We start from the raw sequence: 18,090 nt of genomic DNA on the forward strand, positions 1-18,090 counted from the left end.
CATGAGTTAAAAAAAAATTAAGTACTCTAATTTTAATACTTAAATAATACAGACTTTTTCTCTCTTTTACAGAGACTCCTTTTCTTGATAATTTATACTAATCTTGTTAGATATGAGAGATGTTCTTTTGCATAAAATTGACATCTTAATTTTTTTTAGATTAAAATTTTTTTTTTTTTATATATAAACACTAATTCATAGTAAAAGGTATTTTTTAAGATTAGTCAAATGTGATTCAAAGACGTTTTAAACAAATTTTTACACTTAAAAATAATGATCATTTGGTATGGGTTGGATTGTGGAGAAAAATGTAAAACTTTATTCCAACAGTGTGAAAATAATTTTTGGAAAAATACTTAATTTTGATTGATCACTGAAATCGAACAAAAAATACTGCTAATAAACAGCTTGCAAGCAAACTACATGCATGCACACAATGACTACGTGGTAATCACCAAAAATACCGTTAGGGCTTACAACATGGCCGCCAGAAGAGTCACGTGATCCGCCCACGTGACTCTTCTGGCGGCCATGTTGTAAGCCCTAACGGTATTTTTGGAGATTACCGACTACGTCTGCTATAAGAAAGACTGAATCCTTTATTTCAGATTTTACTTAAATAATACAGACTTTTTCTCTTCATTTTCTCTTTTTCTTGATAATTTATACTAATATTGTTAAATACGAGGGATGTTCCAAAAGTAATCCCTCCTATCTTTTATTTTGACTAAATGGATCAGAAGTCATTGCAAATTGCATTGTTATGGTGACTGAACTTATGCATTGATGACCTTAAAGTTTCATCTCTCTGATGCAGATACTGACAGCATAAAACTCTAAGAAAGTAACCCCTGTTATGGATGTGCATCAGAAGCAGAAATGTATCATGAATTCCTGGCAAAAATGCCTTCAGAATGATGGTGACTATGTAGAAAAATAAATTCTAGAGCACAAAACGTCGATCGTTTTAATGGTACTACTCCCGTCTTTGTAGCTCTTCGAGTTTTTGAATTAAAAAATAGGAGGTTTTACTTTTAGAACAACCATTGTGCATATTAATTATTATTTGAACGAATTGTTATTGTCTCTATTTCCTAGCCTTCCCCTGTAGGGTAAAGTTAGATACAATATTGGTTTTTAAATGTGGGGGAAATCTTGCTTCCAAAAATGAGTCACTCTAGATGGGAACAAAAATTTAAATTTCCTCAATCTAGTAGGATTTCTCCTTCACTGACCGAGAATAGTTCCAAACGAGCTTGTTAAATAAAAATTAATTATTATTTGCACGAATTGTTTTTTATTAATTTTTTATTAATTTTTTATATTGCTTTTTCTTCTAATCAAAAAATAATTTGGGTTATTATAACATTTACTTAGTGTGGCCCTTTTAAAAATCCACACTAGCTAACATGTAGGTTCCTTAATATGTAACACTAGAAACACTTCTTTTGTGGTCTAATATCACAGCTCCTTTGTTTTTGTAAACAAAACAGACCTCTGACCGTACATCTGTGTTTGTCACTCTTCTTTGATATTGCCATCACTTCCCCTGTCTTGTGTTTACTTTATAAGTTGTATTGTCGATTGGCACCTTCACTCCTTTTGACCCTCAGCAACAATCTCTAAAATCCTAATAAACCCCTGGACAAGGTTCAAAAGAGAGTCGCTATCCTGATTGGTCCTAAACTGTCATCTAGGCTTCAGCCTCTGTCCCATCGACGAAATGCTGCATCCTTCTGCTTGCTCTACAAGTATTTTAATGGTGAATGCTCTGACGAACTACAAGTACTGGTACACCCTCGATTTAAATACTTCCATCAAACCTGACAAGCAGCTAAATCCCACTCCTACACAGTAGAGATCCTTCGGTGTAAGAAAGCCTTCTATTCCAATAGTTTCTTCCTGGAAAGCAATTCCATATATTTATCCAGGATGTCATAAAACTCATTAGGAACCTTGATACCAACAAGCCAACTGTGCCTGCCAATATTCAAGTTATTGTGCTTAAAATATAATGCCGGAACTTTTTTTTACTTGAGTAACATGGGGAAGGGAACATTCTTTGCTAACATTTTTTCTGATGAACCATTGTTTATGGCAACACTTTGGAAGCACTGGTGAAGGCCACTCAAGGATAAGGTTTAATGAATGTAAGATAGTAGTACAGTAATCGTTAATAGTATAAATTGGGTAGAATTTAATTATTTATGGTGACGGCTCAACAAGAACTTGTTTACGTTGGATTTGAAGGCTACCATATCGTATTCAACTGGGAAGCAGGCCAGCAAACCAGTGTTCCACAGGCGGGAAGTTTTGGGAAAGAAGTTTTGTTCATGAAATCTGCATTTAGGTTTAGGCACAGTTAGAGAGTGGGGGAAATCGCATATAGTGGTTGTAGCTAGTCGAGTGTTTTTGTGAAAGTTTGGTAAGAAGGGACGATAGATTGGAGTTCAGTCTATTTACTATCTTTACAAAGCTATTCAATTATTGCTTACATAAGAAGTATTTTCATCTCTTTGGAAAACTGTCAATCTTCCCATTATTTAAAAATACTGGAGATTAGACTTCTGCGTCTTAGTAAAAACCAATCAGTCTCCTACGCATCATGAGTGAATTGTTTGAATCTGATGAATCATTTCAGCAAATCAAATCAATAGATTTCTTTCTGCAAGGTCAACGGCTGACATGCTGATTGTAATATCACACAGGATCAATGGATCTATTGAAGAGGGCTTCGTTTCTAGAGTTATAACTCTTGACACATCAGAGGCCTTTGACAGAGTCTGGCACAAAGGTTTGTTTCACAAACTTACTAGCTATTGAATATCCGGAAATGTCTTCTCAAACATCAAATTCCTTTTTGTGATAATTCTTTTATGAAAGGAATTATTGATGTGATGATATTTGAAGTAAAAAAAAAAAAATCAATGCTTGAATGCCTCAAAGATCCATTCTAAAGCCAATTCTCTTCCTGATCTTTATTAATGATCTTCCAAATTATATCCTGAGATTCTTTGCTAACATTTTTTCTGATGAACCATTGTTTATGGCAACACTTTGAAAGCACTGGTGATCAACACTTTACTGCTGAATTGCACATTTCCTACCTGAAGCACATGGTGCAATGAGAAAAAAATGGCTTATTAGGTTTAACTTTGCATTCTACTTCTCCAGAAAGTACCCGATTTCTCTACCTGTATATGAGTCAGCTATCTTTTAAGATGAATATTGCTCCAATATCTATGGAAATGTCAATCAGTGCATTTTCTTCCCTTGACAGAATACAAAATTGACTTTGCAATCTAGTAGGATATGATCTTTTCTATTCTCTACAGTTCTTTTCTCACAGAAAAGACGTTGCTCATCTTTTCCTACTCTATCGTTGTTTTCATGGTAGATGCTCGACTGAGCTCCAATCTCTGGTTCCTCTTGTAAAACATTTACAGCACTACTACAAAGAATTTTCCTTTCTTTCTCTGTGTACCTAAAACAAAATGCGACTTCCATGAATAGAGTTTCTTTCAAAGAACTTTCTATTTGTGGAACACGTTACCATGGGACTGCTACCATGCACACTTTAACATGGTCGTCTACAAATCCAGTTTTAACAAATATTTGTCAAGCTGTCTTTGAAGCAATAAAATTTTGTCCATTTTGTCTATTGTTCTCAATTTCATTATCCAACTGACAATCTCATAAACCTTTATCTTCGAGTGAATGTTGGCCTGGATGAGTAGTGACTCATTAGTATGAAAAAAAGGTTTGTTCATGGTTGCTTTTGTACCTATCGCCTCTTTATTTGGAGGTTGTGGACTCTGTTAAATCTACCTTGTATCACATTCTGATTGTGGACGTATGTTAGATAGATTACAAGCTTGATAATTATAAAAAAAATTTTTTTACTCTTTTTTTACCCCAAGCGATATCTTGCAATTTGGAACTGAAGGGCTACTATTTGGGATCATGTCTAAGAGGTAACTGTAGGGAGTTGAGCAGTGAGATGTCTGTTCACATTACATTTAAACTTTTGCAGGTTAGTACAGTCAGGTAAGGAGGAAACAGAGAAAGAATTCCAAGGTTTAGCAGTTTAGGGGAAGAAAATATTAGAGTAGAAGGCTTTTTAGCATCTAGGGACCTCAACAGTGAAGAGGTGGGATTTTTCTGCTTGTCGGATTAATCTGGAGTACTCATGTTGAGAGGGCACAGGTGCTAAAAGTTCATCAGAAGACATTCCATTAATGCACTTGTAAAACAGACACAACATTGTTGAGATGGAACAGAGGTTGGAGTTTGGCTGATAGTGTGGAACCTATTAGATTTGAGACTATTTTTTGGACCCTGTCAAAGAGTGAGAGACTAGTGGTAGATGCACCAGTTCAGATGTGGCAAAAATACTCCATGCATGGGCGAATTGTGGCTTTTTAAAGATATAGGATACTCTCTGGTGTGAGTAATTTTCTAGCATGGCAAAGGGAGCCCACCTTCTTTGCAGCAGTCTTGGCAATGTCCTCAATGTTATCTGTTTCGAGTCATGTTTCCTATGAATGTTAAGCCAAGGGGTTTGAAGTATAGGCTCTTAAATAGAGTGTTATTTGCCATAGCAATCGATGGTTGAGAAGGTTTTTTTGTTAGTTGTTAAAGGAAACAAGCTTTGTCTTAGTAGCATTAAATGTTACCATCCACTTATGGCCCCATTCCACTACCAACTGGAGATCGTTTTCTAGAGTTTCTGCCATTGTATTAGATGTGTATACATTCGTTTTTCCTTCATGTCTATTATAGAGTGTGGTGTCATCAGTGAATATACTCATCTCGGACACAATTTTATCAGGGAAGTCATTTATATATATATATATATATATATATATATACCAAACATAGAAATAACTCAACCAATTTTATGTCAGAAACAATATTACTGCAAGTACATTGGTTATTTCGACAGAAGATTGAACTGTAGTTATTTTGAATTTGGACTATCACTTTAGTGGAAGCAGCAACAACAGGGAGGTAATGGTGGCTAAGTGGTTAATGACATAGACTAACAACCTGGGTGTGCCAAGTTCGAATCCAGCTCGTTTTATAGAAAACGCTTTCACCTGAGAATATAGGCAACCTTCACATGATCGTCCCATAAGTATTTGATGCCTTTCTAGAAAGAATTCTAACTAGAAAGATATCAGTGAAACGAATGCCAAAAGCAATCATTTGATTTGTATGAAATGAATGAATGAATGAATGATGCTCAACATCACAGCAGTAGCAGCAGCAAATGTGTTTTATGTATTTATTTCAACTAATCACTGAACTCTCAATAATAAGTATTAATAATTACTAGTGTTGGGACAATTAATCGGAATCTGGATCAGAAATCGGAAAAATCAGAATATTGGAATCGAAAAATTTGTGCCTTTTTTCTGATACCAAAAACGATTCTTTTCATTGTAATTTTTATTTGATTTTTGTTGTGGAGACGCCCACTAATTAACATAAGTGGGTCAGTGAGATATATAAATCACCAATACCGGGGGAGTTCTGCAACGACCGCCAAATAGGCAAGACACCTATGTTGCCTCCAGTAAGACATGCAACATGCCACCTGCCGGAATATCTCCAACTGAAGTATATCTGAAGACATGTAAATCGTTTTTCCCTCATGTCTATTATAGAGCGTGGTGTCATCAGTGAATATACTCATCTCGGACACAATTTTATCAGGGAAGTCATTTATATATATATATATACCAAACTTAGAAATAACTCGACCAACTGTAAATATGTATATAACTTTTCTGCCTTATATAACTTTTCTGCCAAATATATTATTGTTATACCTTTACTTTTCGTGTTCTTGTTAATTATTTGTGCAGACACAACAATTTTGTTTGAAGCAAAATTTTCCATTACTGATAATAATGATAAACTAATGAATATTTATTGCTTTTAAACTACCAGTAAAATTAAAATCTATAGATCATCCCCCACAAATGTATTTTTACATTCGCGAAAATATATGCACATTTAACATGTGTTTTTATGGTAATTGAGAAAAAAATAACAACTGTATAGTTAAATATTTAGAGATTTATAAAGAATCAAAATTGGCATCTGTAATTGTATCAGAATCGGGAATTTAGTATGGAATATCGAAATCGGGAAAAATACTGGAGTCGTCCCATCACTAATAATTACTTCCCCCTTCCCAAAAGAAATGGCCCACTTGAAAATATAAATAACTTGAAGTAGTAAATGTATTATTTGGATTCATCGGACTACTGTTCTCATCTTGAGTGTGATTTTCACAACGTTTCGGTCGATGTAACTTCCGACCTTCTTCAGGTGTATCTTGTTGAATTCGGGAATGTTTCTGTCAAATTCGGGAATTTTATTTTACTGGGGGAGCATGCTCTTGTTCCGTCAGCCATGACTGGATAGAGCTTCTAAGTAATTCGCAATTGTATTTTTGGTCGCCCACACAACCAACCTTCAGGAGAATATGACTTTTTACAATTGATTTTTCCAAATACTCTAACCATGGCACCACAGGTTCTTGCAGACTTCTTATACGAATTTTAGGAGCCTTAAACCTATTTTCATTTTTAGTTGTAAATATCACTATTTATTACTAATTATTACTATATATTAACGCATATCTCTCTACATATATTAATGTTTTTACTTATTACTTGTAAATATATATTATCTATTGTTTATAATTAATAGTTCTCATATCATATTAAATTCCATACTAATTATGTTCTCAATTTCTTTACTAACTCATATAGACTTCAAGTGTTAGCCCCAGGTCGTGGGCCCCTTGATTTCTGAGAACTTCGACTGAAGTAAAATAAAACAAAAACTTAGTAATTGGTTATTCCTCAGCATATGTGCTGCTTTTTTGAATCGTCTTACTCTCCACCATTCTTCTCTGTCTATAATTTTTACTTCGTCCTATAATGGTAGATGGTTTCCCCTTTCCTTTCAGATATTGTCAGCTATACCTGATTTTTCAGTCTCTCCATGTACTACGGTTTTTTTTATATTCTTCTAACCGTACTTTTAGTGGACGACACACCTCACCTTTGTATAGTTTTCCACATTTACATGGGATTTCATATACACAGTCCTTAATCATGATTTTTTCTGTAGGAGGCTTGACTCACACAAGCTGTTTCTGAAGAGTTGAATCACTCCTGAATACTGTCCTGATGTCATATGGATTACATATTTGTTGAAGTTTCTCAGACAAGCCATTCATATATGGCATACACACTGTGGTGAGTTTCTGAGTGATGTCTTTTTGTATTTGGTCCAGATTTTTTGGAGCTGATGTCATGCTCTGTGCTTAGTTGTTTTGGTGGAGGGTTTCTCTTAAACTGTCCATCTCCTCTTGGTATGCACTGCTGTTACTACATATTGCTTTTGCTCGGTGTTGTAGGCAATGGGCGATTCCTGTCTTTACATTATATGGATAGTAGGAAGTAGTAAACTTTTACCAAAATGACCAGATTCGACATTAAATAACCCATAAAGAGTTGATATGGCGTATCTATCCCCACAAAAAACCCTCCTAAACGGCCGTATAATAGGTTGCATTGGATTACATTGGATAGGTACGTGCAAAATGAATGCTAATGCTCAAAATATATAAACATTTTGATCCCTCCCTTTACTTAAAAATTCACCAAGAATCAGAAAATTAACCACTTTTAATGAAGTTTTCAGTATTTATCAAATAATGATGACGAAAAATAATGAACACATTATTTTTACTTAAATTTTAATGGAAATGTATTATTTTGTTTAAAATGTACCTTTACTAAAATTATGGTTGCCAGTAGTAAAAAAAAAACCAAAGAATGAATTTATTTTCGTTTTTTTTATGAAAATAAAGCATTGTAAAATATAACAATTAAAAAAAAAAAAAATTAATTTTTACAGGAACATAACAAAAAAAGTCCCTAAAGTCTGTATTAATAAATTCAATATAACTGGAAGAAAAATTAATTTCTCAAACTACCGATATTATCATTGAATTAAGCATTTTTATTTAATAATTTCACACAAAAATATTCTAATTGTAATAAATATTTCTACTTTTTTTTTTTTGGATTACAGGTTTCGCATAATTTTTATACGTATGATTCTAATATTTTCCTCGCCTGCATGAATGAAACTTTCAGCGTAACAAAATTTTATATAATCTTGAAAAATAAAACTTTTTTTTAAAATTTAAAAGCAAGAACATAGAAAAATAATTAAATTAAAAAATGATAAAAATTATACAAATGTTCACAATAAGAATGTACGAATGCATGGCTAGGAGAATAAAAGATAAACAGCATTCCCTACCTCCCTTTAACTACCTTTCGATTGTCTAAAATTTTGGGCTTTCATATAATCCATGTGATGAGGACTTTCTTTTCTTTTAAATATTTAAAAAACAAAAACAAAAAAAAAAACACCTTGCTTGTACAAAAAATAGCTTAATTAGCCCCCAAAAGCGAGAAATTTTGGCTTTGTTCACAAAGCGAAAATCTCTCGCTTTTGGGGGCTAATTAAGCTATTTTTTGTACAAAGAAGGTGTTTTTTATTGTTTTTTTTTTTAAATTTAATTCAATATCTTAGGACTTTACTAATTATCTTTGAAATAAACCCATAAAAGTAATATTTATCTTTCAAAGGATTTGTACAATGAATTTATTTAACTTCAAAATTTAGCTGAATTGGTTAGCTCGCTGTGAAAACATTTTTCATAACTTTTTTTCACGTGCACAAATATTTTTTTCCTTTTGGAAATAAACTCTTGTCTCTAATCTTTCAAATACAACCGAAAAATAGTCGGAAACCTACAAAAAATTATGATAAATCAACTTTCAAAACTATGTCGCCCTACCTTTATTTCCCCCATTTTTGCCTGCACCTACATTAATGGAATACCAGCTACACAGGAAAGTTTATAACGCCCTCCACCCCGTGGGAAGGTGTAACATACGGTCGCATTGCAGGAATTGATAAGCCAAAAGGCAAAGCACTCTAGCCAAAAAAAAAAAACTGCGTGGGCAGCCCCGTCGGCATTCGCCGGTAAGAACGTCTCGATTAGCAATAAACTAACTCCTTTTCAAAGAGACCAAGTAAAGCTTGGGAAGGTGGACCACTTAAAGCAGGACAGAACCATACCTTAACTCGGCAGAACAAAAGGCCACTTAACTGAAATGGCTCATACTCTGTCCGATTGTCGAAGACGTATCCTCGATGGAAAAATATAACCGAGATTAAAATCAGGTTGATCTCGAAGTTCCTAACCCAAATAAATTTTAATCATTAGATAAGTTTAACAGTCAAAGGGTAATAACTGATATTCTACTTTTAAAAGGGAAGCAACTCTGCAGGCAATTCATAATACAACGACACACGCACTCACATATACTGGAAAATTCCGACAGATCTCGATATTTTTTGAGATAATATATATTTATAATGACGTTATGTAATATACTTGGTGATTGTGTGAAAAGAGTGGCAAATGCAGAGTGAGATAACTAAATTTGATAAGGAAAATAAGTATATTTTGAAGAGAAATTTTGATAATCTGCAAAAAAAAAAAAAAAAAAAAGAAAACAAAACAAAAAAAAAAAACGTAATTATATCGAATTTCTAGGTACCGGCATTAATAGTGGAAAACTCATAGGAACATAGTTTTTAAATCCGGGTAGCATATTTTTTTTGTAGGTTTCCTATTATTTTTTGATTGTATTTGAAAGATTAAAGCCTAGAAGTAATTTGCAAGAGGAAAAAATATTTGTATCCCTGAAAAAAAAACAAAAAAAACAACCCCCCCCCAAAAAAAAACAACAACAAAAAACAAACAAAAAAACAAAACAAAAGTTATAATGAAAAATGTTTTCATGGTGACATTCGGAAACTGAGAAGTTCGGCTAAATTTTTAAGTAAAATAAATTCATTGTAAAACTCCCTTGAAAGATAAATATTAGTTTTCTGGGTCTATCTCAAAGGTAATTAGTAAAGTCCTAAGATATTGAATTGAATTGAAAAAAACAACAGCACCTTGTTCATATAAAAAATAGCTTAATTAACCCCCAAAAGTGAGGGATTCTAGCTTCGCACAAACAAAACAAATGAAGTCGTCTAAGCATAGATTCTACAGAAGTGCAAAATGTCAGAAAGTCAAAAGCCTGTCTGAAAATGACTTCAGGTTGTTGGAGGTAGGTAGGAAGTACTGGCTTTCTTTTCTTTTTTTTCCCCAACTGTGCATCCGTACATTCCTATCGTGAACATTTGTATAATTTTTACCATTTTTTAATTTAATTATTTTTCTGTGTTCCTGCTTAAAAATTTTTCCAATTGTTTTTTATTTTTCAAGATCATATAAAAATTATGTTACACTGAAGATTATACATTCATTCAGGCAAGGAAATATTAGAATCTTACATATAAAAATCACGCTAAAAATATAATCTAAAAAAACAGGAAATATTTTTGCAATTATATTTTTTGTGTGTGAAAATATTAAGTAAACAATGCTTTATTCAATGATAATATCGGTAGTTTGAGAAATAATTTTTCTTCGAGTTATATCAAATTCATTAATATAGATTTTAAGGACTTTTTTTATAATGTTCTTGAAAAAATTAATTTTTCCTTTTTTATTGTTACAATTTATGATGCTTTATTTTCATAAAAAAACGCGAAAATAAATTAATTCATTTTTTTTGCTACTGAAAACCATAATTTTAGTAAAGGTGTTTTTTTTTTTTTTTAACAAAATAATACATTGTGATAACAGGGCCATTGCCATCCCCCTCAAAATGCAAACATGAATGATTAATGCATGGTTAATGCTGAGGGCACAGCTCAACACATCGGATGATCCACAGTTATGGTTTTGGTGTGGTTAAGTGAGGGCCACATCATGCCACCTCACATCTTTTAAGTCGGCTTGAAAGGCAACACCAAAGTGTACCTGGATGTGCTGAAGAATGTGGTGGTTCCCTGGTGCAATCAGGTGGCCGCTTGCAGACACTGGGTGTGGCAAAAAGTCTCAGGCTTGGCTTCAGAAGGAGTGCCACGACTTTGTACCCTCCTCTCATTGGCCCCCTTCCTTTCCCGACCTGAATCCGCTTGACTAGTTTGTTTGCTCATACATCGAGAACATCACCAATGTAACTTTCAGCAGCACCAAAGTCAGCCTGATCGCCGCCATTCGCCAAGTATTTGCTGAGCTCCTGCCGGCGATTGTGGAGAAGGCATGCTCAGTTCTGGACCCGTATTGAGGCAATGATTGAGGGTGAGGGTGGCTACATTGAATTAATGTCAGCTCTACTACATAATCAAGTTACAAAAATTGATTTTTTCAATAAAAGTTTTAAAATGAATCTGTAATGTTGTTTTCTTGAGGGCAACACTTTTATCATTCTACTCTATATTCTACATAATGTTGCTTTCAATTGGCGATGGAAATGTTGTATCATTCCATTAGAAGCTAGGTGATAGCTTATTGTGCAAAAACGTTGAATCCTGAAAATCCTGGAAAGTTCCTGGAATAGGTGGGATTCAAACTGTACCATGGTCAGTGGTAATGTGGGAATTCTATAACACAATATCCAGCCTGATATAAAAGCTCCCACTATGGATTCAGCTGAAATGTCATTTAGAACAATGGCTTCAGACTAATGTGTCTATACAGGTCAGGAGATAAGTAATCCCTGACTGACCGGCTATGGTCCAACCAGATCAATATGAACATGGCTGAATCGAGCGTCTGGGATGCTAAATATTCCAAGAGATGAACGGATATGCTTGTGTATCTTTGGCGTCTGGTAGGATATGCAGGAATGTGTCCAGGCAGTGATGTCATGTCTCATATTTGGCCGAAAAAAATCTAGCTGTAATCAGCTTCACTGTAACTTGGAATCTGGGATGTACCAGATTGTGTATAGTATCAAAGACAACTCTATTATGGGTTATCGGAACAAAAAGTCTAAGTAAATCAGTTGAGGTGTTACAGATGATTAATGTGTCTGAAGTCTGCACAGACAGGTATGTGAATTTACAAGTTGCAAATTTAGGTGGTGACAGATCCAAAGTGTCCAGACGTAGCTGGTCTAAGGTCATCTGCTATAAGTCGATATCTGAAGGTGAGGACAGAGAATTAATAAGAAGGCATGACAAGGTGTTTGACTCAGCATTCTGTTCACCTGAGGTATGTCGGATATCGCTGGTAAATTGTGAAACAAAAAAAGAATGTAGTGCGAATGCAACCAGACAGTGATTGGTGTAGATCACAGATTGACCGCCCTCAAGTGAATGCTGGAAGTATTTAACTGCATGGTACAGATACAGGAGTTCATGGCCAAACATGCTGTAAAATTGTTCTGCTGTTTTTCTGTTTTAAAAAAATTTTTTTTACAAAGTAGTCACCACTTATCAAGGCTCAGAAGCCACTCGGGGATAAGGGTTATTGCGTGTACAGTAATCAATGGGATAGTATCATAGTAATCGTTAGTATTGGAGATTTGATAAAGTGTCTTACTTAAGAGGGTGGGGGGTTCATCAGAAATTTGTTTATGTTGGACTTGAAGACAACCAGGTTGTAGTCAGGTGGGAAATAGGCAAACGGAAGAGAGTTTTACAGGCATGCACTTCCAAGAAAGAAGCTTTGTTCATGGAATCTACGTTTTGGTTTTGGCACAGATAAAGAGTGGGGAAAATTTTTGACAATGGTTTCAGCTAGACGAGTGTTTATTGTGAAAGATTGGTGAGGGGGGACGAGAGATTGGAGCTCAGACGAGCACTTGCCATAAAAGTAACGATAAAACAAAGACAGGCTCGCAACGTCTCTCCCGTGGGAGAGAGGTTGCTGGGAAGAGAAAAGGGCACCCCCATTAAGCCACGAAGTCTATTTTGTACTCTGTCAAGGCAGGATAGGTTGTTTTTAGCAGCTCCTGCCTAGATGTAGCAGCAGTACTCCATCCTTGGACGTACTTGGCTTTTATACAGATAGAGAATTGCATCAGTAGTGAGATATCTTCTGGAGCTGTAGAAGGATCCCACCATTTTTCCAGCGACCTTGGTAACTAACTTTATATACATGTTCCATTTCAGATCAGGAGTAAAGGTCAAGCCCAGAAGCTTATCAAAACATGGAGCTTTCCCTAGACGAGAGCCACCCATTTCAGCTGATGTCAGATGAGGATCAGAGCGTTGATGATGTAAAGATAGGAGCTTGGTTTTAGATGCATTAAAAGTAACTAGCCACCTCTTCCTCCACTGTACCACACACTCTAGATCAGAGGAGAGAGAATCAGAGAGAACTTTGTCATTTATGGCCTTTAGATGTGTTGCCATAGATGGTCGTGTCATCAGCATAGATGTTCACGAATGATTTAAGTATGTGTTTTAGTTGTCTTGAGAAATATGCAAGAGATTGTAGTTGTTGTTGGTGCTGCTGTTGCAATACTGTACCTACAGCTGTGCCTAATGCATCAACGACCAGTAAAAAAAGATGCAGGATGTTGTTTGGATGCTGCTTCACTTCGTTAAAAGCTTTTAGCTGAACATCATTCAGCAAAATCTGCTCATTTTCCTTCTCCCTATCTAACAGGTCAGAACGAGGAACTGGGAGATCTGCACAGTGTGGGATAAAGCGTCTGTAGTGTTTCAACATGCTGAGGAATTGCCTTAGTTCGCAAAGTTAAGTGGGTGGTTGAAGGTCTTACATAGTATTCATCTTTTCAGGTAAAGGAGATATACCTTCAGGCCTGACCATGTTGTAAATCCAAGCCACATACATTATTTTTACCATGTGTATTGACAGAAAAACCTTCCAACTTACGATATGAAAAAACCTATTACAGCTTGAATTTTGTTTTTTCACCCATCCGGATTTTAGCCAACTGAATTTACTACTTGAAGATTTTGCACAGATTCTTATTTGCCCTACCATTTTCTGGATTTGCCTGGACTCCATCTAAATATACTTTCACATTTCTGCATCTTCATAAACCTTTTTTATTAACTTTTATGTAAATATGATTTCCTTCATATTTTGTAGTTTCATTTTATGCGCTAAACAGCAAAATCATAATTAGCGATAAGTAATATTTTGCTAATATCTTTCCTCTGAAGAGAAGGCATTCTTTGAAACTCTGTAGAATAAGGAATTTCTAGATGTTCATTGTGTACTCCTTGTTAAATAATAAATTGTTTGTAAATTCTAATTTACAGAGTTAAATTTATACTTATATATATATATATATATATATATATATATATATATATATACGGCACAATCATATTGACACACTGACCCTAGCCAGATCACTGAAAGTAAACAATGTTGAGTCTGGCCAGTACCAAATGGGTGACCATTTGAGAAGGCTATGCGCTATATGTACTGTGCTGAGTCATAGAAATTTCCAGGTTGGTATCTGGGGGCACATTAATTCATTAGGAGAGATGCACCCGCAGTCTTCAATAAGACATGTGTCTAGGAGAAGGAAACTCTGATGTAAAAACGTGCGGTCTACTGCATACTCTGTCCTGCGGCAGGCATCTGCAGTAATACCAAAAAAATGTGGTTGGTTCTACACAAAGCCTTCACCACTTTTCCCTTGGAACGCTGAACAGGTCCAAAACCTGGACCTCAAACATCTATATGTCAAAGTCAAAGTCAAAGTCAAAAACAGAAAATTTTTCCCAATTTTCATCACAAGAAAACTTATAAAAGCACATAATTAAAGTAAAAAGAAATGTTTTTAAATTATCATTATATATATATAACTAAATTTGGAACCTCTAAAATATATGTTTTTAATTATTAAAGATAAAGATACTTTTAAAAATAATGGACATTTTCTTCATCCTAATTTGTATAAATTTTTTACCACTAAACACAAATCTGAGTGGCCAGTGGCCAGATTGTAAAATCACGTGTAATTGCCTAAAAAGTAGTCTCCGCCCTAATTGGTCAATTATTCTAGAGCGCTATGATCATTTTTTATATAAAAATAAAGATAATTGTGAAAATAATTAACGTATTTATTAAAAAAAAATGTTTAATCGAAATCTTATTGTATTCATTCGGCTTTAAATTTGCGTCTGTTTTCCGCATATCAAATTCTCTTTTCAAAATATGCATATTTCCTTAGTTAAACCTAGTTATCTCCCTTGCATTTGATACAAAGAGCACCACAGACCGCTTGTATTTACTATTTTGTAACAATTAATTTCAAACGTATTTGCATGAACAATAAATAAATAAATAAATAAATGAATTTACGATTTTTTTTTTTTTTATCTCGTACTCTTGTGAACCGCTTAAGAATAATTAGCATTGACAATTACGGGATTTTAAGTTTTAAATATTACGTATGACAAATAGATTCATGATTTCTTTGTTGTCACACGGCGAGAAGAAAACACGATAACTGTTCGAAATCCGACAGGACATGTTTCTGTTACTAGACCATCTGTAAAAAATTAAGCATCCAATGTAGGAGCAAATCCTGAGAACATCAACCTGAAAGAACAGTAGGTCATTTCCTACTGTTCTTTCAGGTTGATGTTCTCGGGATTTGCTGCTACATTGGATGCTTAATTTTTTACAGATGGTCCAGTAACAGAAACATGTCCTATATATGTCGGTATATAAGTTATATACCATACATTACGACCATGTAATCCCTACAGCCACCTACCTTGAAAATGCTGCTGTGAAACCTGACATAGTTATATGGAATAAGTCAGAGAGAGTTGCAACCTTGGTTGAAGTGAGTGTACTTAACGATGGAGGTCCGAACAGAGCTAAATGGGAGAAACAGACCAAATATCAAGGTCTCATGTATGATATGACCCCCCCTCCCCTGGAATCTTAGACAGATATCGATCATACCAGTTATTATAGGTGCCACAAGGCTTATGAAGAAGAACCTGAAATCCTAGCAAACTAATATTCCTGGTGAACCAAGTGCAAAAGAGATCCAGGCAATTGCACTTAAGGGAACAACGAGGATACTAAAAAGAGCTCTCGGTTGGTTTCAATAAAAAGCAAGGCAATGTTAGCAGCTGATTTGGCTGCGCCATACCCAGCGTTACAATCTTCAAAAGAAGAAAATGAACCCCCCCACACACACCATGCCCACGCCTGTGCATACACGCACGTTGTTGTTTTATTGCTTTTTGTTGTTTCAGTGTATCTTAATCTCTGTTAAAATCAATTGTTGAAATGGTTGTTGTTGTTGTTGTATGGTATTCACTCTAGATGGGTTGAACAAGCTTCCTTCAAAGGAAGAAATGCCAAGGGAATATTAAATTCACAGGTGGTTTCCAGTTGCCTGTAGTGTTTGATGCAGGAAGCCAATATCTTCAGACAGTCTGATATGATAGCACAAGGTGCCCTAACAAGTATTACTGCTCTGGGCCAAAGTGGACCTGGAAGCAATGGTAACTAAGGAGCAACTCCACGTTCCTCACAAATGTTGGGATTAATTTTACCCTGGAAAACGTGAGAATGCAGTAATAATTCTGTGGATAAATTCTGAAAGTGGAATATGGCAACAGCTATTGTGAGAAGGAACACGACCAATGTATATAATATTTAGAGCAGTTTTACTGGGTGAACAAAAAAGGCATACAATACAAGAAAAAGTGAGGAAGATTGTTAGGTTTGCAAAAGCGTGTTTTATGAGAACTTATCTGGATGAAGAGTTCGAGAAGCAGGTTGCACGTGTGCATCCCTCAATTCTGGCTCTTTGCATGTGGACGTAAATATATTCTGCTACTTGGCCTTAATCGCAAGTTAAGTGGAAATTGGAGGATAAATAATGACTACTTTCTTGCTGTCGTCAGGATCTGTGCCAAAAGTAGTCGCTGTTCAATGTGATAACGGCGAAAAAGAAGGGAATGGGTTTCAGTTACTGCCATCGAGGGCTTTGTCACTAATGTCCAGCCGCTGTCCTGTTGGAGTCAAAAAAGAGGCTGGAACACAATGTGCGAGGGTTTTTATAGGCTGGCTCACATGACCCCTAAGGGAGTCGGGGTTGGAATTTCTGCTAGCCAATTCACAGGCCTTAAAGGGACAAAGCAACAACTAATCAGTGAAAGGAAGGGGAGACATAAATAAATTCCAATACAACCACCAAATGGAGCCTCACTACTGGATGTCTTTTAAAGTCATACCAAGGACCAACTGTTGAAATATTAAATATTATGTATTGTTTAGGAAGGAAAAAAACCGATTGCATGATACAGGGAATGCTGTCATAATGGAGACCTACCTCTCTTTTTAATTTCAATATCATGGCCAAGGCAAGGAGTACCTTTTTGAAACTCCCTTTTTTGGAGAGTTATGTAAATGAAGGTAATGGTGACATACTATCACACACACCCTTCTTTCAAATCACTAAATGCAAAGAGAAGAAAAGAAAATTTTAGAAAACGACAAAGAACAAAATTCAATTTGTGATTATTCCATCTCTAAGCTTTTTGGGTGGTTTGATGGTACGTCCAGATTTGGTTGTTTGATCTGTTGTATGTATGTTGTCTGTTGTATGGTTGCTTTAGTATTTGTTTCCGGTACACTAAAGGGTGTTTGTTTAAGAGGTGACTGTTTCTTTTGTGTGTTGTTTGTCTCTACATTCAGTCTACAGATATTTTTTGGAGGGTGGGGGGAGGATACTGAGAAATTTCAGTAGGGCATACCGCAGGACTTGATCTGGTTCCGGATGAGTCTACTCTAAAGTGCTTTCAGTTTTGATCAAAAGTTTTTCTTGTTCGTGTTTTGGTTGTGCAGTTGACTGGGATGTTCTCAGTGAATTTCTTTTGGCATAGAAGTTTACCTGATGATGGAATGGTATGACCTAGAAGAGTTGTTCACAGGGATAATAATACAACGTCCAAGTCATGATCACTCGAGGTAGCTTTCTTGTATGCAGATTTCACTATCTGGGCACAATATTCTGCTAAGCCATTCGACTGAGGAAACTTGGGTGATGACATGTGATGTTTAAAGCTCCATTTTTTTACGAAATGTTTGAAATGGACTGGTCTGAAGCGTTTATCATTGTTTGA

Source organism: Euprymna scolopes, chromosome 6, assembly GCF_053919585.1.
Source record: "Euprymna scolopes isolate OS-2025 chromosome 6, ASM5391958v1, whole genome shotgun sequence".
Taxonomy (NCBI): Eukaryota; Metazoa; Mollusca; class Cephalopoda; order Sepiida; family Sepiolidae; genus Euprymna; species Euprymna scolopes.